Source organism: Aotus nancymaae, unplaced genomic scaffold (assembly GCF_030222135.1).
Source record: "Aotus nancymaae isolate 86718 unplaced genomic scaffold, 86718_ANA_hifiasm-v0.15.2.pri h1tg000033l, whole genome shotgun sequence".
NCBI classification, from domain to species: Eukaryota; Metazoa; Chordata; class Mammalia; order Primates; family Aotidae; genus Aotus; species Aotus nancymaae.
The window spans coordinates 27,047,612-27,070,434 of NW_026988447.1; the positions used below are offsets into that span (position 1 = coordinate 27,047,612).

Below are 22,823 nucleotides of genomic sequence, written 5' to 3' on the forward strand. Positions count from 1 at the left end.
CTCAGCTCTGCATTTGGGGGTGCCATTGGACACTTCCCCACCGTCTTGCTTATCTCCAGTTTCTAGCTCTGATGGTTTTTAATATGCCCTTTTGAAATCCTGAAGATACCTTTGACTCTTTTCTTGCTCTTCTCATCAAATTTGTTGTCAAAATTGATTATGCTCATATACATCCCCTCCTCTTCACACCTGTTGCCCTTGCCCCAACTCAGACCCTGTCTGATTTTCTACACTATTTCAGTAGCTTCCAAATATTTCTCTCCTCCAAAGATCTTCTCTGTCCCTCAAATCCCCCTCCATTCCTAGTCCCACTGTGTCACTCCTGACAGGTCAGTGCTCTACGCACAAACTTGCAGGGGCTCTCCACGGCCCACCAGACATGGCCACATGCCACTGCAGCCAGCTGTTCATGGAGCTCTGGGATCCAGCTGCCCCCATGTGCTTCCCTCACAGGCCCCATTTCCCGCCCAGACACACAGCTTTTCTGTTTCCTTGGCATGCCTCGCCTTACTTCTGTTCTTTTTTGTGCTTCTATTCAAGCTAGTCCCGTTTCCTTGAGTGCTTTCTGCCAGCCTTTGCAGATCCGTATCTTGCCCATTCCTACAGATCCACAGCTTCTCCATGAAGCCTTTCCTTGTTTTTTCAATGGGTATGCATTCCTCCTTCCTCTACACTCCCAGAGCAATTTATTTGTTTCTCCCAACAATCCCTACTCTTTGTATTCTTTTGGTATGTTTTCTGGTAGCCCATAAACTACTTGAGGGCAGGGCCTAAGATTCATTCATTCTCCCCCCCCGAGAGTTCTACCCCAGAGCACATGGTCTTCAGCATGGTACATGCCTAATTTATATTTTCTAAATGAATAAATCCATTTCCAGATCAATCCATGAATGATTCTAGAGCTTACTATTAAATTTAACTATCTTCTAAGTTAAAGGAGGCTAGTAGAGATATTGCATTGATGGAGAAAAAGTTATGGATACAGAAAGGAGGAGGCCAACATGAACGCTGTGATGTTAGATTGAAATCAGGCTAGCAGTAACTCATGTTTTTAAATATACTTATACACACACACACACACACACAGATAGATAGATGCAGAAATATAGCTGTATATGTATAAATGGGTTAGCATACACACATATTACTGAGCTCTGTCTGTTGATAAGGCCTGAAAGTAATAGCCCAGTAGCAATAAGCTCACTCAGCACCTGTATCTTGTTTCTAAACATCATTGTCCAATAAAAGGAACCAAGCCACCCTGGCCAGCAGTTGATTCCAGGGTTCAGGCAGGGCAAGCACAAAATAAACCTGAAATATCTTAAAGTGCGAATAAATAAGGAAAAGCACAGAAAAAAGACATGGGCTTGTCAACAGGACATAGAAGTCCACATAAATGTGTTCCCAATGGCCAAAGACAGAGGAATTTGAGCAGCAAGATAAAAAATGATAGCATTGGATTTTCACCCGTAGAATAACATAGTACCCAGAAGGCCATAATTATATAAGTAAGTAATTTTAAGAATAAATAGGAGAGATGGGACAACTCTTTCTTAAGTAGAATTCCAAAGAATACATATAAAAGGAAAGTGGAAAACAGAATCACCATTAGGGAAATACCATGGTAATAATTGTTACAGACGAGATCCACAGGTTGATGCTTAGTGGGCAGTGATTTGAGGAGAAACGGAATTTGTGTAGTTCTCAGCATATCTCACCTAAAATGCTTATTTGCTACAAAGGGAAAAATTAGGTAGCTTTACAATGGAAAAACCAGCATACACCACCCTAACCAAGTGATCAAGTGGAACATCACAGTAATAAGACATATTGACATCATGAGGCCTTTATATGATGTACAAAGAAGGACACAACATCATTTTTATAGTATTGCTAAAAATACATAACCTCCTTCCAGTCATGAAAAACCATTAAACAGGCCAGGTATGGTGGCTCACACCTGTAATCCCAGCACTTTGGGAGGGCAAGGTGGGTTGATCACTTGAAGTCAGGAGTTCAAGACCAACCTGGGTGATACAGTGAAACCCTCTCACTCCAAAAATACAAAAATTAGCCAGGCATGGTGGCACACACCTGTAGTCCCAGCTACTCGGGAGGCTGAGGCAGGAGGATTTCTTGAGTCTGGGAGGCAGATGTTGTGGTGAACCAAGATCATGCCACTGCATTCCATCCTGGGCCACAGAGTGAGATAGCACCTCAAAAAAAGGGGGGAAAAAACCTCATTAAACAAACACAAACTGAAGGATATTCTACAAAATCATTTTCATCAGTTCTTCTCAAAAGTGTCGAGGCCAAGAAAGGTGAGGAAAGACTAAGGAATTGTTATGGTCTGGAAGTGACAGTGGAGAAATAACAACTAAATGCAATATGGAATCATCCTAGATAGGATCCTGAAACAGAAAATGACAGTGACGGAAAAGATGGGGAAGTTCTAATGAGGTCTGTAGTTTAATTAATAGTAGTGTATGAATGTGAATCTCCTGTTCTGGATAATTATGCTATGGTTACAGAAGCACATGGTTAGCATTCAGGGAAGTGGTGTAAAGCATACAAGCTTTGTGCTCTGCAACCTTTCTGCAAGTCAAAAAAGTCGTTCAAAGTTTAAAAAAATTAGAGGCTTTAATTAATTACATAAATTAAGTCATTGATATGGTAGGCATTTCTTTAACTGAAAAGTATTTAAACTACCTTTAAAGAAAGCCAAGCAGACAAATATTCTTTTTATTCTTTCCATACACGACTCCTTTCCATGCCTTACATCTTTTGTTTCCACTGGTTTGTAGATATATGGGTCTGACAGCATAAGCAAAACCCTTTTTCCTTCGGGTCAAATAAACAGAGCATATGCCTTCTCGGTGTATGGGTGTTTGGTTTTTGAAGCTGATACAGCTCTGTCTGAATCCTCTGGTGAAGGTAAGATGTAGCCAGCAGCATGTCCTCCTTTTCCTGAACCTTCCCATCACCCTAAAAAGTTCTTTGCACAGGACCAGGGGCTGCCCTCCTTGCATCTAGGATTTCTCCATCCTCCTCTTTCTTCTTGCATTTCAAATTGGCAGATTGTTGATGATTTTCAGTCCCAAGATGACTGGACTGAAACCTTTCACTTCCTTTGCCTCCTGTGTGTTCTCCTTTCCAGTGAACCAGTCAACATACTTTTTATAAAAACTTTTTATTTTAGAAAGGTTCAAACATACAGAAGAGTAGAGAGACTATAATAAAGCATTTGTCAACTTGATCTTAACCAGACAGGTACCCTTTCCAAAGAAAGGCAATTGTGAGTACCTAAAATTAGATGTTATCAATGGTGAGGGTGAAGGTGGCACACTAACCCCAGTTCCTATCATTCTCTCATCCTTATTTTTATACTCTCAATTTTTGGAAAACACCTTGGGTTTTTTTTTTGTTTTTTTTTTTTTTTTTGGCCACTTTATCTTAGCAAGAGTACAGGGACTAGGGCCGGATCCAGTGGCTCATGCCTGTAATTCCAGCACTTTGAAAGACTGAGGTTGATGGATTGTCTGAGGTCAGGAGTTCAAGACTAGCCTGGCCAACATGGTGAAACCCCTTTGCTACTAAAAATACAAAAATTAGCTGGGCGTGGTGATGGGCACCTGTAATCCCAGCTACTCGGGAAGCTGAGGCAGGAGAAACGCTTGAACCCAGGAGGCAGAGGTTGCAGTGAGCTGAGATCGCACCACTGCACTCAAGCCTGTGCGACAGAGTGAGACTCCATCTAAAAAAAAAAAGGAGTACAGGTACTCACTAATTCTTTCTCCTACCCCTTGCACATTGCAGATTGAGGTCATTTCTGGGGGTGGTTAATGAAGAAGGAACCTCTTTACGTGTTTTGCTTAGGGGTCCAGAATTTTGTTTGTGCTCAAAAGGTCTCGTTCTTCTAAAGGAAGCTGAAATCATGTTTTGCTGATTAGGCCTCTGTGTTACTAAATACCGAAAAAAAAAAAAAAGCTTAGTGAAAGGTCACCAAACCAGAGCTCCTTCCGTTGTTAATTTGGATTTTTCCATCATCAGTAATGCAGATTTGGGAATCTCAGAAAACATTCTAGTAATTTTTGGTCCTCAGGAAGTAATGAGCTAAATGAATACTGAAATGAGATCAAGGAAGCTCTTCCCAGTGTAGGTAGTAGATGAATAATAAGATGCAGGTTTCCTAAGGGGAAGAAAGAGATTTTTTACATCTGTGTGCGAGTAGGATATCAAAGAGCAAATCCAACCCCTTTCTGAGAGAAGTAGTAGATGGGAGTGAAGCAATGAACATCTGGCTTGCTATTCAATATTATCTGCCAGATGATGAAAGTACACTTTAGCATACCTGACTCCAATGATTTTAATAATCATTTAACAACAGTTGTACAATAGGATATGACTTTTGTTTCATGTTGGTGAGAAGGATAGAATGCTATTTCTTGATCCAGGATAACATAATTCAAGATAACAGAATATCATGGAGAAAACATTTCATGTGTTACAAATTAGAAAAAAAGGAGGAAAAGTTTTATGTAAATAATATGAAACGTAAAGATTTCAGAGATAGTTCTTTATATATTTTAGGGTAAAATAGCTTCTTAATGTGCACACAAAAAAACAATCAAAAGAAGAATACCCTGTCCATTTGTGATTGCCTTTACTCTGACCATCTCAGAATTGCTGTTAACAAATGATTATCTTTTACCACATTTCTCCATCACTGAAATAGAATTTCCTTCTGTGATTTTATTACAATTCAGCCGCTATCTCTGGATTAGAATGACATTGTAGAAGCACAGGGATTTTGTGAGTTTCTGTGTCTGGGGAGAGAAAAAGAGAGTAGTAAGTTGAAGAAGTTTGGCGTCAGTATCACTTTTTTTTATTCCATGGTGATATGTCAAACACTAAGAAGAGAAAAGAAATTAAAATGTGCTGTTTCTGATGAGTGGAGATTGGAGTGAGTTCATGTCTTATTGAGGAACAGATCTAACATTCTAACAGACTTTACACTCTGGAAATATAGCAAAGTAGTATCAAAACAGGGTCATAGGGAGTCTCATACATGTATTGGTCTATCATCTTTTGCAAGGTTCCCTTCCTTCATAATAAGGGTAGCCAGTAATCAAATAACTAGCTTTTTTCCCCTAGACAAACAGCAGACCTATAACCAATAACGAGGTCAGTATTTTATGACCCTATGAGTTGTCAAAAAAAGTTAATTATCTACCTTCTAATAAACCAAGGAAACATCCAAATATTTTTAGAAAGCTTTTGATCACAGAGGTTTAAAATCTTTAAAAATTGTTTTGACATTTTTATTAAAAGGGGTACACACACACACACACACACACACAGACCACCCTTTAAAATACATATATATAAAACTCAAGTAGAACACTTTGCTTCCCAATATGCAAGACAAGCAAGGCATTTATTATAATTTTCAGAAGGGGTTGATAATACACTTATCCATATTTCCGGGCCTGAGATGATGAGGCTGTTGCATGAATGTTAAGTCAAGAAACTAAGGAGAACACAGGAGCCAGATACACTGTGTATGTCTAATATATGTAAAATCCTAATCTCCCACCTGATGTCAACAGTTATGGGCACTGAAGATGCCGGTCCTCTACAAGCTCTCATGACTGTTTTCAGTTAGTAACAGAGGGAAGCGGGCAGAGTCTGGTGCCCTGCTGCAGGGTGGGGCTGGTAGAGCCTTGCTGTTTGCTTGGTGGAGCTTCCACCATCTGGAGCCTGGGGTGTGGGAGCTGGAATTTTCCTAATGCTGGTGCAGTGAGAAATACAAAGTCAAGTCTAGGGTACAAGGCCAGACCCTCCACTGTTCCAGGGACTCTCAAAATGTGCTGGTCTAGAGACCCTGTCAATGTGCCTTTATAGTGAATACTTTCCAGTGTTCTGGAAAGTATATAAGTATATATAAGTAAAGTATATACTTTACTTATTCCTCTGGCACCCTATCATGAGCAGAGCTCCCTCCTCTTCTCAGCATTGGGGTGCAGGGGATCCCATGAGATTTCAGATCTACTCTGGCCCCCCTGCAAGCACTCTGGCCTCAAACCCTTTGAAGAAACAGCTCTATCCTTACACCCATTAGATAGGCACTACTGCTGGCCAATGCTGACAGCAGCCCTCCGCTCCATCTTGGCTGTGTCCCCTGTGCCAGGAACCTCAGGAAATAGACAAGGATTTGGCAAAATTCCTAGTGAATGGATGGCACCACGTGAGCATTGTGGGTAGCATTTCTCTGTGTTGCCAGACACATATATTGCTGCTTTCTCACTCTTCCTCGGGAAAGATGGGCCATTTTGGAGCTGATTTCGAAATGAAAAAGAAGGAGAAGTAAAAGAAACCCTAAGCTCCATATCTTTTCATATCCAGAACTTAAAAACAGAGGGAAGGATTCGCTTTTCCAACTTCTGCTTCTTGGGTGAGAAATAAATGTAAATCTTGTGTCTAATTCCCCTGATTTTTCAGACTTAGCTAAGGCAGAAAAACCAATCCATTGCATTATCGACTGGTATCATTAGCTTGAGGTTAGAGACCCCCTGTTCTCTCTGAAGCAGGCCTGCCTTCTTCTCTCTGCCTGTATGTTATCCCTCTATCATTTTTACGCTCTCTCTCTCTCCATCACCTTTGATATGGTAATGATCTTGCACAAGAAAAGCCATTTTTTAAAATATGAGTGCTTAAGGAATTAAAGGTGAGTGAGAAGGTGGAGGGTGTTAAGAAGGATGGCAGTTTGTCATTAAAAAATAAATAAGTATACCCCTTGGAATTAAAAAGCAAGCAAGCAAGCTGAAGGGAGCAGAAGCGGGAGGACAGGCGGGTGTCTTTCCAAACGCGGGAGACAGTATTACTAACAGGCTGGCTTAAAGCCCTCTTAACAATGTGCACTTGCTCTCCCTAGCTCCTGGATTGATTTCCCTCTGCCCTCCACAGACCTAGCTGCAGTTAAGCCTTGTGTCCTCCACGTGATGCTGAGCCGAATCAGATTTTCCTTTTAGTTGTTCGATCAAATTTTCCTTCCTAGAGCTTAGAAGGCACACTTGGGACCATATAGTAATTGCCTCCCCACACTGAACTGCTGATACCTTTATTGGATTGGCATAGGGTTTCAGAGGACTGTGTTTAACATGCAGTGAGCCGCAGCAATGCAAACAGCTCCAGTGTTTAAACAAGCATCCGTTAGGCCAGGAAACAAGGCAGTGCCAGCCCATTTGGTGCTCTATAGTGCTGGCAGCTTAAGGTGAGCGGGGCAACCCGGGTGCTGGAGTGGGAGAGGGCAGGCTCCGGGGGAAGTGGAGAAATTGTAGTGTCAGAGGAGGAGCTGATTCTCTTTAGATTTGCCGAAGGGGGGCCGAGGGGAGGGGGAGAGAAGTGCTTGGCTAGGGACATGTGCAGAGCTCATTAATATCTCATTATGTTAGAATTGCAGTCTCCCCGCAGATCAGCGTTAACATTGGCAGTGCCAGAGGAAGGGCTTTTGGTAGCAGCAGCCCCCGTCTCTTTTTCTGCAAGCCCCAGCAAGCTCCCTATGCTTGTTTTGCACTGAGGGAATGGTGGTGTTAAATTTGTGAAAGAAGGCTATAAGAAAACCCCACAGGAGCAATAGTGAGCGGCTCAGGAGAGTGTATGAGACTGAAAACTGTAGTTTGTCAACAACAAAGTGACCAGCTTTCACATATGCCAGCCAGCCATGGAGGGGAAAGGAAACTGACCAGAAGCTGGAAAGGAAAATCGTGGAAGTTAAGCACAAGCCACCTGGAGTCTGGATGTGAGTTGGGAGGTCATGTCAGGGGTGGTGGATAGACTAGCTCCAGATTCAGACCTTGAGTTCCCAGAGAATGTGTCACTGGCCCTCTGAGTTTGTCCAGAGCTCCTGGAGGCTCCCTGGGGTCTCCCAGAGCAAGTAAGGTAGACAGGAGGGGGGCAAATGACAAGGACAGAGAACAGAAGAAAGCAGGATTCAGCCAGTGGGATTTGGTGAAACTATGTTTTCAGCTGATCCCACCTGCCCATGTTGGTGTGAGTGGAGCAAAGGGAAGATTGTAAAGCAGAGAGAAGGTGGTGTGCAAGGCCCACACTCTTCAGGTCTGACCTGGCTGAGCCCAAACTAGTCCAGTCTTTACCCCAGAGATTAATTCCGCCTACATGCAACCCTGGCCCCAGCTGGACTCCTGCAGTTTACTCACCCCAGATAGTCAACCTGGGGACTCCAGTGCTGGGACAGGGGGCTCCTGGGAGGAAAAGTTGGAGCCATGCGCTGTAGAAATTACAGCCTCCTTGTAGACACTTCATTCTGCTCTAGTAAGGATCAGATGTCTCAGTCTGCCCTGGACAAATGTGTTTCCTCCATTAACGAAAGGTGGGTGATGGCCACTTTAGCGAACAGTTATGTAACAGGATGTACTAAAACACAACAGTGTGTGCGTGTTGTATTATAAAGTCCCCTTAATGTCATTCATATTAAAGTTCTTTGAGAATATTCTTTTTCTGCCTTTTTGTTTGGGAGAGTTCTTATTTCTACTTTAGAATGTTCTTTCTGTGGATTTTGGCATTTGGCATTCTAGCACAAGTGCACAGACACTCCACACAGATCCACAGAAGTGTTGCTTGTGTAGACACACAGCCAGTCCTGGGCTTAGTAGGCAAATGAAGAAGCACGTGTCCTTGGTTAATATCATATAAAGTGACAAGGCCACAGTTTGCAAGTATGTTTTGTGAAGACCTCTATGGCCACACTTTGTTCTGACTTAACATAGTATTCCATTAAAATATGGATTATTCATTAACTTACAAAAAGGCAAAAAAAGTAAATGTCATTGAAATCTGTGTTCCTTTTGGAAAAAAATAGAGTCGTTACTCATTAGTTTGTTATGAACAACAGTACTTGCAACGAACATTTAAAAATAAATGTATTTGATAATCATAACCATGTTTATTTAGGTTAGAAAAACAGTTATGGCATACAGATAGCGCTGAGAAACAAATTTAACAAGGCTTTTTTACAGCGTGGCCTCTATAGCAAAAATAGTACAATTCAGTCTTATGCGTATTAAAATCTACTCTTCTTTTGACTCTGCAACTTTGATAAATCAAGCAAGAGTCATAAGAACAAAGGGAGGAAACAGCTCAACTGCTGTAATTTCATAGCCAAATAGAAGAAAAGTCTACCTCTTGTCGTTTACGTGACTTTACCAAGCTTAATCCCGTGAAAACAGATGAGCAAACAAAAAATGAAGACTTGAGTTATAACTAGTGAACTAGACCTCTCGGGCTGAACTCCTGTGTGCAGCAGCAGCAGGTCCCCGTTGTGGGATGATCCACATTCCATGAAGTCTTGGCCTGTTTTTCCACGTGCTGTTCGCCTCCCTCAGTCCTTCTCAGTGGCACGAGCGGAATCCACATAGAGGTGCGTGCTTCGGGCTGTCATTCCCAACCTCTCAGCTCTTCCCTCTGAAATCCCTTTGCTTTCCTTTCTAAGAAAGAGAGAAGGAAAGTTAACTTCCATCCAAACTTTCTACATAAAAAAGTTATGACATCCAAATTGCCCATTTGAAGAGAGGAGGATAGTGATTCAGCAGAATTACAGTTCAAAATAAAATGGGATTTAACTTGGAGTTAAAAAGAAAAAGTGAATTCCTAGCTCCTTTCAGGCATTTGCCATGAATAAAACTTTAAAGTGAAATATCAGAAAATCAAGGATGAGATGGGACTTAGAGAGATCCTTCATCCCCCTTCCTCCCCCTTCTTCAATGAAGACCATATCTAAATCATCCCAGATGGCTGTTCTATTTTTAAAGATCTCCAGAAAAGGAGATTCTACCACCTCCTCAGTAACTCATTCCAGCATCTCTTGTTCCTCACTGCCAGAATATTTTTTCTGAGAGCCCTCAGAGGAAAAAAGACACACTATCCTAGATTTGGGGACCTGTAGTATTTCTCTTTAGGATTTAACCCCACTGTGCATATAGGAAACTAAGAGACATGGATAGCTTTCTCTCTCTGGTGAAAGAGATGGTTTTTTTCCTGATATTTGGCTTTAAATTATGTTTGTGTGCTTCTCGGGGGTCAGTCCAAAATTCTCTTGCAGGCCTGCAGTACGCACAGTACTCTGCTAGGTAAGCAGAGGGGGGCATTAAGGAAGGACTCCTGCTTACCTTCTAAAGAATTAGGTCACATTCAGCTCCAGAGCCCCCCTACTAGGCTGGACAGACGCGTTCGTGCAATCACTTGTTCATTCATTCTTTCATTCCAGAGATCCTTACTGACCACGAGTTCTGTGCTTGTCTCTCTGCTGGGAGACAGACACATTAGTGAGCAACACAGACCAGGTCCTTGTCTGCAAGGAGCCTACATTCAAATGGGAGAAGACAGTACCGAGGAAAAAGAAAGAAACAAAATGATCATAAATTGTGATCAGTGGCATGAAGAAGGCAAAGCAAGGAGGCGATCGAGTACAAGTGGGAGGTGCAGCTCACTGAGCCAGGGTGGCCAGGATAGGCTTTCTGGGGTGAGACGTGAGCTGAAATCTGAAGGATGACAATAAGCCCAGCAAGGAGCTGGGAGAAGCGAGTTCCAAATGGAGAGAAGCACCTGTGGAGAGGCCCGCATGGCTGCCTGAAGTGTGGTGGTGGAGGGGAGATGGGTATGAATGAGCTGGGACACACCAGGCCCCAGCGGCCAGCGCCTCTTAGGCAAGTTTGACTTTCAGAGAAATGGGAGTCTGTAGAAGGATTTGAGGCAGAAAGACATGCTCTGATTAATGTTTTTAAACAATGACTCTGGATGCTGGTGGAGACTAGACTGGAGAGGGTAAGATGGGAAGCACGGCTAGCGGAACGATACTGCAAGAGTCCAGGCAGGGAGCAGGCAGGAGAGACTCAGAAAAGGTGACAGATGGGAGGTGGGTGTGCTGGCCACACAGACACAGCATCCAAACATAGCTGCACCCCATTTTAAGAAAACAAAATACATAAAAATCAAAACTTAAGGAGAAAGTCTGATTATTCCCTTTATAAAGGGATGCACCTCAAGTATCTATTCTGCAAAGTAAAGGAAGATGTGTATGGGTCTTTGACTATAAATTTTAATAAGAGACATAAAACCTTAATAGAAGGATTGTGGAATTAGAAGGAACCGTAGAGGTCATTTTCTCCCACTTTCCACTCAATAAAGAATCCCCTTTACAAATCCCTGACAGATGAACATGCAGCCTTGGTAGGAAAACTTCAAGGGACAGGAAGCTCATTAGCCTCACAAGGCAGCCCTTTCTATTTTGAATCTCTCTAATCGTTTTTTAAAAGTTTCTCCTTATATAGAGGCTAAATTCTTTCTCCCCATTACTTGCATCCATTGATCTTAGTTCAATGTTCTGGAGCTACATAGATTAAATCTAAGTCTTTTCCTACATAGCAAACCATTAACTTTTTCAAGAGGAGCTGTGGCATTCCCACTCCGCAACTCTCCTCTTTGTCTAGCAAAATATCCTCAGCTCCTTCACCTCCTTTTCACGTGACGTGGTTTCTGGGACCTTTCCCCTCATACTGTCCTCTTGCTGCCCTGCCGCCTGATGAGAGTGATAATTTCAGAATGGATCCCAACCTTCTAGATTGCATCAGTACAGAGCATAACTGTGGCTCCCAGTTCTTGGAGAACATGCATATATGTAATGCAACCTAGAATTGCAAGAGCACATGGCTTCAAACTTCAAGGAGACCAAAGCTGCTTATGAGACAGGTTTTCTCCTCCCTTAAATGCCAGATTTTACAGCTAGACTCAGCAAATCTTGCTACTGCTATCCTATAGGAGAGTGGTTCTTGAACTGGAGAGTCATGGGTCGCACTGAGAATCTGAGAAAAGCTTTGAACCTACCCTTCCAAAAAAGACACATACTTACAAGATTCTGCATACAGTTTTCTAGGGTTCTCAGAACTCTGAAAATCTATTTCTGTGTAAACCTCCAGCTTCAGAAGTCAGCATTATCAATGTCACAGAATCCTTGTTCCGTCCCCTAAGAAATGTATATCTGCATTATCTCTATATTTTATTATAGTATTGTACGGGAGGTTAAAGAACACCCACTTGAAAATTCCTACAAGTCACTATAAAATTGTTAATAGGAGAGGAAAGTTACAAAAAGTCTTCAAGTACCATTGGTGGATACATTTGCCAATGTTACCTTATTTAATCCTTACAACCGTCTTCGGAACTAGGCAATATTAGCCTTATCTTATGAATAGGAGGAAATGTGAAGCTGTTCATGAATAAAAATAGAAGACCTGGGTGAAGGCAGTGCCTGCCTAGTGCAGATTTTTACAACTCTAGCAATAGAACCATGGTCGGTGGCTCTCTTGACTTTTAAGTGCAGAAGCTGTGGTCACCTGGAGCACAGCATACGTGCTTATGAGCAGCATTGGTTTCCTGGGAAATATGTGCTTATATTGGTGCCTCAGGAGTAATATCCCTGGACAGTGGTCACCACTGGGATTAGCCATTAGCCATTAACATGACCTCACATGGGTGCCATGCCGTCGCCCATACCATTCTCTTCAGAATCAGGCTGGCATTGGGTTAGCAGCCAATGTATAGTTAGAACTCAGCAACTCAGTGGCAGAAATGTTCTGAGAATGGCTGAAAGAACAACAGCCCTTATAGGAGATCCACTTTCAGAGGGTAACTTTTTATGTGCCAGCCAACCGTGGAGGGGAGAAAGCAGTGCTGAGGATGCCTTCCCTTTCTTCCTATCTCGGGAGCCAGGCTGTGGAATAGTTCGGAAATGAGAAACACATTTTATTCACAAGTAGTGAGGCTTGTAACAGAAAAGCACAGGTTTTGGAATTCAAATCTCACACTAGCTATGTGACCTTGGGCAATTTTTTTAATCTCCCTGAGCCCCAGTTTCCTCATTTGTATAAATGATGTTTATTAACCTACCTTGCGTGGTTGATATGGGAATTAAGAGAAAAGATCTTGAATTTGCCTGGCAATTAATGGATGCACACACACACAAAAAGCTTGCTGTTTGCTGATAACTTTGAGGAGTGCATAAATGGTTGGGGTCAGTCTGAGTAGCAGTAAATTTGGTTCATCTGTGTTATCAGGCTTACTCTGGTTCGGACCTGGATTCCAGAGTGATTTCAGAGGAATTCCTGTCCCCATCCTTATCTCTCATCACCCCAAAATTTTGCTTAAGATAACAAGGAGCACAGAGCATGTCTGCTGTGAACCCCATGCGAGGTGCCATGTTACGGTGGGTTCAGAGGACCCCCCTCCCTTTGCAATGCTGCTTATTCTTACGAGGGATACTGAATGCTTTCTTACCTTGGATACATACACACAGGTTTCTGAGATGAAGCAATGTGTAGCCACTTGTAGACCTCAGTTGTGGTCTACACAGACATTTCTGAGAATCCTTGGTGAAACAGTAAAACAGCAGAACTAAATACTAGTTGGGGCAAGTTCTGCCCATGCAGGTTCTATGAGGCTCTGTCTGAAAGTTAAGTTTAAACATAGAGATGGGGCCAGCTAAACTCATCATTCTGAGTCATTAGATGGAGACTAGACTTGGTCATCTCCCTTTGCTAATAAGGAAACTGGCATAATTAACTGAAGGAAATTACCTTGGATAATTTTGCAGCATGAATCTGCTTCCAAAGAGGAGTTGTTTTTTTTCCCTTCCTGCGAGCTGTTAATTCAAGGGGCTGTGTTCACCTGCTGCTGCTGCCAACTGACAAATGCAGAATTTTCCTGATCAGCCTCTCAAGCCTTTTCCCTTGCTCCTCCAACAACAGAGAGAGGAGTAATAAACTATCCAGAATATTTTGCAACATGGGAGTCATTTGCATGTCTTTGTAATATGGGAGTTGAATGCCGATTTTCGGTAAATATAAGCCTCCCAGTTGACTTAAGGTAATTGAATGATTTTAGATTTATTGTATATACCCTTTCTCCTTAGCCACTGGTTTTAAGCAGGCGAACTGCACATCAGAAAAAAACTTGGCTTTTGATATTCAAGTTGGCTCATCTGAATTAAAACCAAAATATGTGGAAATTGAATTTCCACTCCGGACTTGGATCCCTTTGTCTGTGAAACCTCAAAGTCTCCAGTGGAACTGAAAGTAACATCTTTGTTCAGGTGACACTGTGGGACAATTCTGGGGAAAAAAAAGACAAGGAGGAGAAAAAGACTTCCAACCTCAAAGTCCCCAGTGGAGCTTAAGGTGCATCTTTCTTCAGGTGACGCTCTGGGGCAATTCTGGGAAAAAGATGTGTTTAACTTTATTCCAGTTGATTTCATCTTCCTTTTCGATTTTTGTCCTCTCCATCATTTTCTCTCCCAATTAACTTTGAATTTCTCCCATTTAGTTCTAGATGTTTGTTGTGGTCTGGTTTCGCACATTTGAGTTAGGCATTTTGCTGTATTCTTTTCTTTCCTTGCCCTTAGTTTAAAGGAGGTCTAAGCTCACAGTGTAGCTCTATTTCTGGAGAGACCTGTCACCTTTCCCTGATTTACTGTGGTCATTTTCTTTTTTTTTTTCCATCTCCACAATATGGTGCTTTGTGAATTAAAATCAAGGTTCCTGGGGGCTGGAGGTAGGAATAGGGCAGAAGCCTAGCCACATTATAATGAATAATAATAATAACTGTCTCCCTCTGTTGTGAGCTCTACCAGGCAGACTGTGTCTTATTCATCCCCAGCTTCTCACATAGGGCCTAGTATATAAATGATGCTTGGTGAGTGTCTGTTGAATGAATGAACTAATTTTTGCAGAGCTCCTTATAATTTATAAAGATGCTTCACATAGCAACATGGGGTGATTGTTTTTAAGTCCTTCGCAAAACCATTTCCTCCCTCATTTCATTATGATTGTGAAATTGCTTTGGAATTTTGGAACTGTGATACTTTTACTGTATGCCTTTCATAAAAAGCCAAAGTCTAAATGCTTTAAAAATATATATGAGGAGCTGTGGAAAGAAGGGAGGAGGGAAACAATTTGTTACTGGATACTTTTCTTGTAAAAAAAAATTTAATGTCTTTATCACTGGATTTTTTTTCTTTACAATTGCAGTTCACAACTCTTGTCCTCCTCTTTTACTAGGATGAAGGTGAATTTTAACAAAAGCAAGAAGTATTTTAAAGGAAGAGAGCAAGTGGGCAGCAAGGGAAAGGCGTTGTGTTTATTTTTATGACTTGTGTTTTGACTTGGCAGATATTCAAAGTTATTCTGCCTAACCAAACAATCCACACTGCTTCCATATCAGCAATAGCTGAGCTACCCTTCCAAGGGGCACCTGCCATATCCCGTCTTCTGTTGAGACGTTATGAGGGGCTTCAACCCTGGTCTTGCACTGAAGTCAGTGGCAGCGCTGACACCCCCACAGCCCCTTGGTTCTTTGACTCTCACAGCCATTGCATGTCTGCTTCTGAGAGAGTCACCCAGGAGTACATAACCAGACAGCTTTTCTTAGATGGCTTCATCTGTTCACACTCATCACCAGACATTAAGGCTGACTTTTTCCCCATGAAACTCCAGTGTAAAAGTAGAAAAATAATTGGATGACTGTTAACCAAAAATCATTGGCACTTAGGACAAAGACCAAAGGCAGAAAAAGCAGACAGATGTAGAAATTTTAAAAATTGGAAAGGTTTTGACTTTTACTGGTGAAGTAAGAGACATACTTAGGATTACAATCCAGAAAAAAAAAAATTAGGGGGCAAATGTAGGTGAAATAAAATCCAGAACGTCCAGATAGTGACAGCGCTAGGCATTACTTATACGCATCTACTCCGCGTACTTCTGCCCCAGGATACTGAGATTTTTTTTTCTCCCCTCTTGGTTCTTAGAGGCATACAATTTAGTGTGCTCATGTGCATGCCTCATTTATGCCTGGAAAAGACAGAAAGAAAATCCTTTAATAAGGACTGTGATTCAAGATATGTATTACATTGACTTATTACCTACATTTTCACTGTGTGTCAGGAAGCATATTGCTCACAGGTGGGATGCACAGTAATTTGGAAATACTCATTTTGGCCTTGGCATAGAATGACCTTGGCCTACTGCGGATTCATGCTCTGTGGCTATATTAGTTCCTAGGGCTGCCATAACAAATACCACAGACCAAGTGGCTTAATACACTAGAAATGGATTGTCTCACAGTCCTGGATGCTCGAAGGTAAAAATCAAGGTGTCAGCAGGGTGAGCAGGGCCGTGCTGTGCTTCCTCTGAGACTCTGCAGAAAATCCTTCCTTACCTCTTCTTGGTTTCCAGAGGTTTGTCAGCAGTCTTTGGCATTCCTTAGCTTGCAGCTGCATAAGTCCAACCTCTGCCTCCGCCATCACACGGCACTCTCCCTTCATGTCTTCATACAGCTGTTGTCTTATAAGATGATACCAGCCGTGTTGGGTTTTGCCTAGTCTACTCCAGTATGACATCATCTCTTGAATGTCATCTGCAAAGACCCTATTTCCAAATGAAGTCACACTCCAAGGCACTGAAGTTTAGGACTTCAATATGTCATTTTGCCTTGGAGGATGCAATTTAACCCTCAACAGTGCCTATACTTTTGCTTCAAACCTCAGAATGTTACCTGTTTTCCTGAAATGGACTAGCTCTATGAAGCCTTCATTTACTTCTCTTCTCAAGCCTTTATTTTTTCCTCCTCAACAGTGTTCTTCCTTGGAGATGATAACCTTGTATCAAGGTCATGGAGAAAAGAAAGACTATTAGAGCCAAACTTCTTTGTCTCCACCTCTCCCCATTCCAGCTCAACAGATCTCTCCCCCATATTTGTTTTTTAATCACTCTTTTGATGACACTGATGTGCCCTTCTTCACTGTCTCAAAAACAAACACCTCTATGGGAATGTAAAATGATGCAACCACTATGGAAAACAGTATGTCAGTTCCTCAAAAAATTAAAAACAGAATTACCATATGATCCAATATTTTTGTTTCTGGATATTTACACAGTAGAACTGAAACAGGGTCTACACGAGATATTTATATACTCACATTCATTATGTGGAGTAGCCAAATGTGGAGGCAATGGATGAATGGATAAATCAAGTGTGATGGCCAGGTGCAGTGGCTCACACCTGTAATCCCAGCACTTTGGGAGGCCAAGGTGGCAGATCACAAGGTCAAGAGATCAAGACCATCCTGACCAACATGGTAAAACCCCATCTCTACTAAAAAATACAAAAATTAGCCAGGAGTGGTGGCACGCTCCTGCAGTCCCAGCTACTCGGGAGGCTGAGGTGGAAGAATGACTTGAGCCGGGAGGCGGAGGTTGCATTGAGCCGAGATTGTGCCGCTGCACTCCAGCCTGGTGTCAGAGCAAGACTCTGCCTCAAAAAAAAAAAAATCAAGTGTGGTATGTATATATGTTTTAGCCCTTCTGGGCTGCTGTAACAGAATACCAAAGACTACATGGCTTATAAATAACAGAAACTTATTAATTAATAGTTCTGGGGTCTGAGAAGTCCAAGGTCAAGGTGCTGGTGCATTCTTGTCTGGAGAGGACCTGCTACCTGGATCATAGACAACTGTCTTCTTACTGTGCCTTCACATGATGGAAAGAGTGAGGGAGCTCTCTGGTGCCTCTTTTAGAAGGGCACTACTCTCCTTTCATGAGGGATCCACTGCCATGACCTAATCACCTTCCAAAGGCCACACCTCCTATCTAATATTAATACCCTCGCCTTGGGGGTTAGGAATTCAACATATGAATTTCAGCAAGGGGACAACCATTTAGACAGACCATAGCAATATACCATGAAATATTTTTCAGCCTTAAAAAGGAAATTCTGACATGCTGCAACACAGGCAAACCTTGAGGACATGATGCTAAATGAAATATTCCAGTCATTAAGAAATAAATATCATATATTCCACTTATATGAGGTACCCAGAGTAGTTAAATTCATAGAGACAGAAAGTAGAGTGGTCGTTGCCAGAGTCCAGGGGATGGAGAGGATGAGGAGTTGTTTCATGAATACTGAGTTTCAGTACTGCAAGATGAAGATTTCTAGAGAAGGATGGTGGAGAGATGGTTGTACAACAGTGTGACTATACTTAACGCCACTGAACTACACACTTAAAAATGGCTAAGATGGTAAATTTTAGCTTACTTTTTTTTTTTTTTTGAGACGGCACAATTTTGGCTCACTGCAACCTCTGCCTCCCAGGTTCAAGCAATTCTCCTGCCTCAGGTGTGCACCACCATGCCAGGCTAATTTTTGTATTTTTAGTAGAGACAGGGTTTCACCATATTGGCCAGGCTGGTCTTGAACTCCTGACCTCATGATCTGCCCACCTTGGCCTCCCAATGTGTTGGGATTACAGGCCTGAGCCACCACACCCGGCCATCTTCCTAATGTTTTAACCGCAATACATATACAGTGCAGGCATATACATCTGTATGCCTGTATTTTACTTCTGGGACTTTCCAACACACATTTTCACTTGTCCGTCCTTCCTTAGTGTCAGTGGATCCTGCTCTGACTTCCTTCCTCCTTCACACCCACTCAGAACTTATCCTGAAAAAGCCTTTAACTTCACCTCATCATATACAACCTACGATGCCTTTTTTCCTTCTTGCGACAAGATTTCATATACAAAAAAGTCACACCTAATATCTCCATTCTTCACCATTTGCCTCAGTTCCCTGACCAAAAACTGGCATTCATTTATAGTACTGTTCTAGAACTGTGCTGTCCAATAGAATAGCCACAGTTGCGTGTAGTTATATTGAATTTAATTTAAAAATAAATACCTCACTATTTAAATAAATTCAAATTTAATTTAAAAGCCAGTATCTCAGTGGCACTAGCCACATTTCAAGTACTCAGTAACCACACGCAGCTAGTGACTAAAGTACTGCACGGTGCAGATGTAGAACATGTCTGTCCTCTCAGTTGGCTCTGTTGGACAAACGGCACTGTTCTTGTGCAAGGGTTCTGCTCATCACAGTCATCTGGAGGGCTTACTAACCCACAGTGTGCTGGGCCCCACCCTCAGAGTTTCCGATTCAGAAGGCCTGGGGACTGGCCGATAATTTGCATTTCTTTTTTTTTTAATTGCATTTTAGATTTTAGGGTACATGTGAAGAACAATCAAGATTGTTGCATAGGTACACACACGGCAGTGTGATTTGCTGCCTTCCTCCCCATCACCTATATCTGGCGTTTCTCCCCATGCTATCTCTCCCCAACTCCCCATCCACCGCTGTCCCTCCCCTATTCCCCCCGCCAGACAGACCCCAGTGTGTGATGCTCCCCTCCCTGTGTCCATGATAATTTGCATTTCTAACAAGTTCCCAGGTGATGTTGAGGCTGCCGAGAGTCATAGACAAACCCTCACTCAGATTACCAGTGAATTACTCTGGTACTAACCTGATGTTCTCTTAGTTCTCATTTCAAAGCTGCATCTGACACTGCAAATCTGACCATAAATTATTCTTCTTTGTTTTGTCCTCCTTTCTTGATGATATTTTTTGTGGATCTCTCACCGATACTATTTCTTTATCTCTTTTCTGACTCCTCTCATTTAATTAACATAACTCATTTCCAAATATGCATTTAATTTCTTAGGGAACTTTTGTGCTTATATTGTTCAGGCAGCCTCACATGTATGGCTGGATGCCTCTCATTTCTAAAGCCTTTTTTTTTTTTGAGGCAGTGTCTCACTCTGTGGTCCCAGGCTGGAGTGCAACGGGGTGATCTCAGCTCACCACAACCTCCTCCTCCCAGATTCAAGCGAGTCTCCTGCCTCTGCCTCCCAAGTAGCTGGGATTATAGCCGCATGCCACCACACCCAGCTAATTTTTATATTTTTAGTAGAGATGGGATTTCACTATGTTGGCCAGCTGGTCTTCAACCCCTGACCTCAAATGATCCACCCACCACGGCCTCCTAAAGTGCTGGGATTACAGGTGTGAGCCACCGTGCCTGGTTTAAGGCCTTATCTTTGGGTTTGTGGGATAACTGTATTTGTCTATACCACTGCTCTTAAACGGTATGATGTTAAAAACTAAGCTGTTCTGTGTCTGCCCTCTGCAGCTGATGAGTTGATGCTTCCCAGGTCTTTGATAATTGTTGCTGTGCATTTCTTTCAGTGATGTTGAGATACTTGCTTATCAAAACCTCCATAGACGTGTCAAGTATTATGTGTACCTGTTCATTAAATATTCATGCAGTTAGAGAAGTCACCACTGCAGAGGGCTGAGTAATTTCCTTAATGCTTTTCCTCATGGTGGCCAACTGTTTTATAGACTTAATCTGACTAATCCTTTCCATGAGGTATAGTAAGGGTCAGATGTAAATATGCCTATTTTCAAATTAGGAATTGAGGTACAGAAAAGTTTCAAAGAGTGATCAGAGTCACTGAGCTGGTTCTACTTCTGCCAAGGAACTCCAGTTTGAGTGCAGGAGTCCCACGATAAGCCCAAGACCCCATGCAAATCTCCAACTACTAGAGAACACTAGGCTTCCACGTTTAAAACATAAAAAGAAATTGCTAAATGTGATTCAGGGCATACTTCGCATAATGTATTTCTGTGACACTTCATAGTAATGAGATAATTACCATGGGTACAGTATTAGAGTATACATATTCTGTTAAGTTACAGCTGCAAGAAATCAGTAATGGCCATTAATCATTCCATGATCATTCTCTGAGAATCTCAGATAAAAGTTAAGCTCAGAGTTCCAACAAACCTAAGACAGATTTTATAGTCATCATTTCTGCTGTTTACATGAAGTTTATGAATACAATAGATGCTCCCTAATTTAAACTAATTTGGGCAAACAACTGCCTGAATTGAGAAGAATGTGAATTGAAGTATGGAAGTAAATATATACTGCATGTGATATATTTAAAAGTAACAACAGTAATTCAAACTAGACTATTGAACTGTTAGTAAATAAACATCCTTGGGGAACTACTTAAATATATGACAAGAATTCATAATACATGTATCAATTATGTAAATTTGAGCCTCTTGAGTTCTTGAGTTTTTGGGACTCATTTCTATATTAAGTAGGTTAAACATTCCCTTTATAACCTTTATTATACCTATTCTTTTACACATAAACTCTTTTTTTTTTTTTTGTACATAAGGGTAAATATCCAGTTGGCCCTTAGCCAAGTTACAGCTAAATGCAAAATTAGCAGGAATTGAATTAATCAGGTTTTACAACACCATGTATAGAAATAGTGATAGACAAACTTTTTTATTATTTCAAAATCAGAAATTAGTTACATACTTTAGAAGAGAATATGTAAACATATGGTTTACATAAAGTTAAAAGGAAATCTAGAATGTCAGTTTGTTCATCTTCCAGCTCTACACAAGTAAACCTAGAGAGATGATGAAATTCTGGGCTGTTAGATCTACAGGAGACTTTAGAGCTTTTGTCCAGGGCAAATATGGCAGCAGAGCATAGTCAACTGACTTCCGAGAGGATACAGCTTGGCCATGAGAGAGTGATTCTAGGTCCCAGAGCCCCCAGTGCTAAGCCTATGATAGGTCCACAATCCATCTGCTTATTCTAGGTAATAGATGCAATATGGACGGCTTCTACATGTAACCTGGTCCAATATCTAATTGCCCAAATGGACATGTTCAGATTCTTCATGTCACTTAAGGCCATTTACTCAAAGTCATTCATGGTGAAGCAGAAGAGTACGCAGTTGTATAAGTTAGCCAACTTGTGGTTGCCAGAATAGGATACAACATTGTTATCTGTGTCAGACAAGTGTTATGCAATAGATGCTTAGGAGCAAAATAAAAACGTGCAACAGGCTGCAAATTCCTTTGAAATCAGGAGACTTGTGCATTTTTGCATCCTCTGCACTCAGCTCAGCACCTGACACCCAATGGGCCATCAAAAAATAACAAATTCTTTTGAATGAAATATGTAATTTAAACAGTTGGTTTTCTGGTGTTTTTATAAAAGATAATTGTGATTAGTGTAATTTCTTTACCAAAGCCAAGAAACCGTTGCAGAAGAATGTAATGAATTCTCATTCTCTGATGTAAAATAAGGATGCTATTCAATAACTACCTGCCAAGTTCAGCCACCCATCTTGAGTTAAGAGTGCCTTCCAGGGTGATTTTGAAAGTAAGTTATTGATTTGTATCCAGAGTCCAAATAAGGACTCTTAGAGCTGGAACAAACCTTGGAGATCATGTAGTCCAACCCTCTCATTTTATAATTGAGGAAACAGAGGTCGGGAGAGGTTAAGTAACTGCTGCCTGATCACATAATTAACTTTGTTTAGTTACTGTGCTTTGCTGAGGTCTGGAAAACACCACACACATATTTTTGCTTTTCAAGTTCCTGACATTTTCTGTTGTGTACACTAAGGGTATTTTTAAATACTGATAAGCATGTGAATGCAAACCTCATGTAGTCAAATCTGGCGGTGTGGGCAGTCTTCAGTGAAATCTATTACATTGCCTTGCTTGATACTTTTTGTTCAGCTCTTTTTGATGTGTGGTGTTTAGACAAAAGGTAGCAAAATATTCAATGCAGTAAAAGTCTTCCTTTCTTTCACATTTCACATAACACAAAAATATCTCTAAAGTCATCATTTGTTATTTAAAAAAAAATTTGCTTCTGAACTGAGACCAAGGTGAAAAAACTCTGTCCCAGGGGAGTTTTAGAGAGCTATAATCATGCAGAAGTAGGTAGTTACAGAAAATATTATGCAAACTTAACTGTAGCATTATAATGGAAACTGCATAAATAATATCTGGATGGCTAGGTAAGAAAGATAAAACCATTGA

The 22,823-nt window shown here is 41.5% G+C and overlaps 1 protein-coding gene across 2 annotated transcripts in view; it reads left to right on the forward strand.

Annotated features, from left to right (window-relative positions):
• The window catches only part of MAML3 (mastermind like transcriptional coactivator 3), a 453,257-nt gene that overhangs the window by 234,225 nt on the left and 196,209 nt on the right, over window positions 1-22,823 (forward strand). Inside the window, exon 1 of one of the 2 annotated variants that reach the window (XM_012443207.3) lies at window positions 6,366-6,454. The exons of the other annotated variant lie outside the window; for it this stretch is intronic. The gene's annotated coding sequence lies outside the window, so the exon portion shown is untranslated. Of the gene's footprint in view, window positions 1-6,365; window positions 6,455-22,823 lie in introns of those variants that run through there. 2 annotated transcript variants of the gene reach the window in all.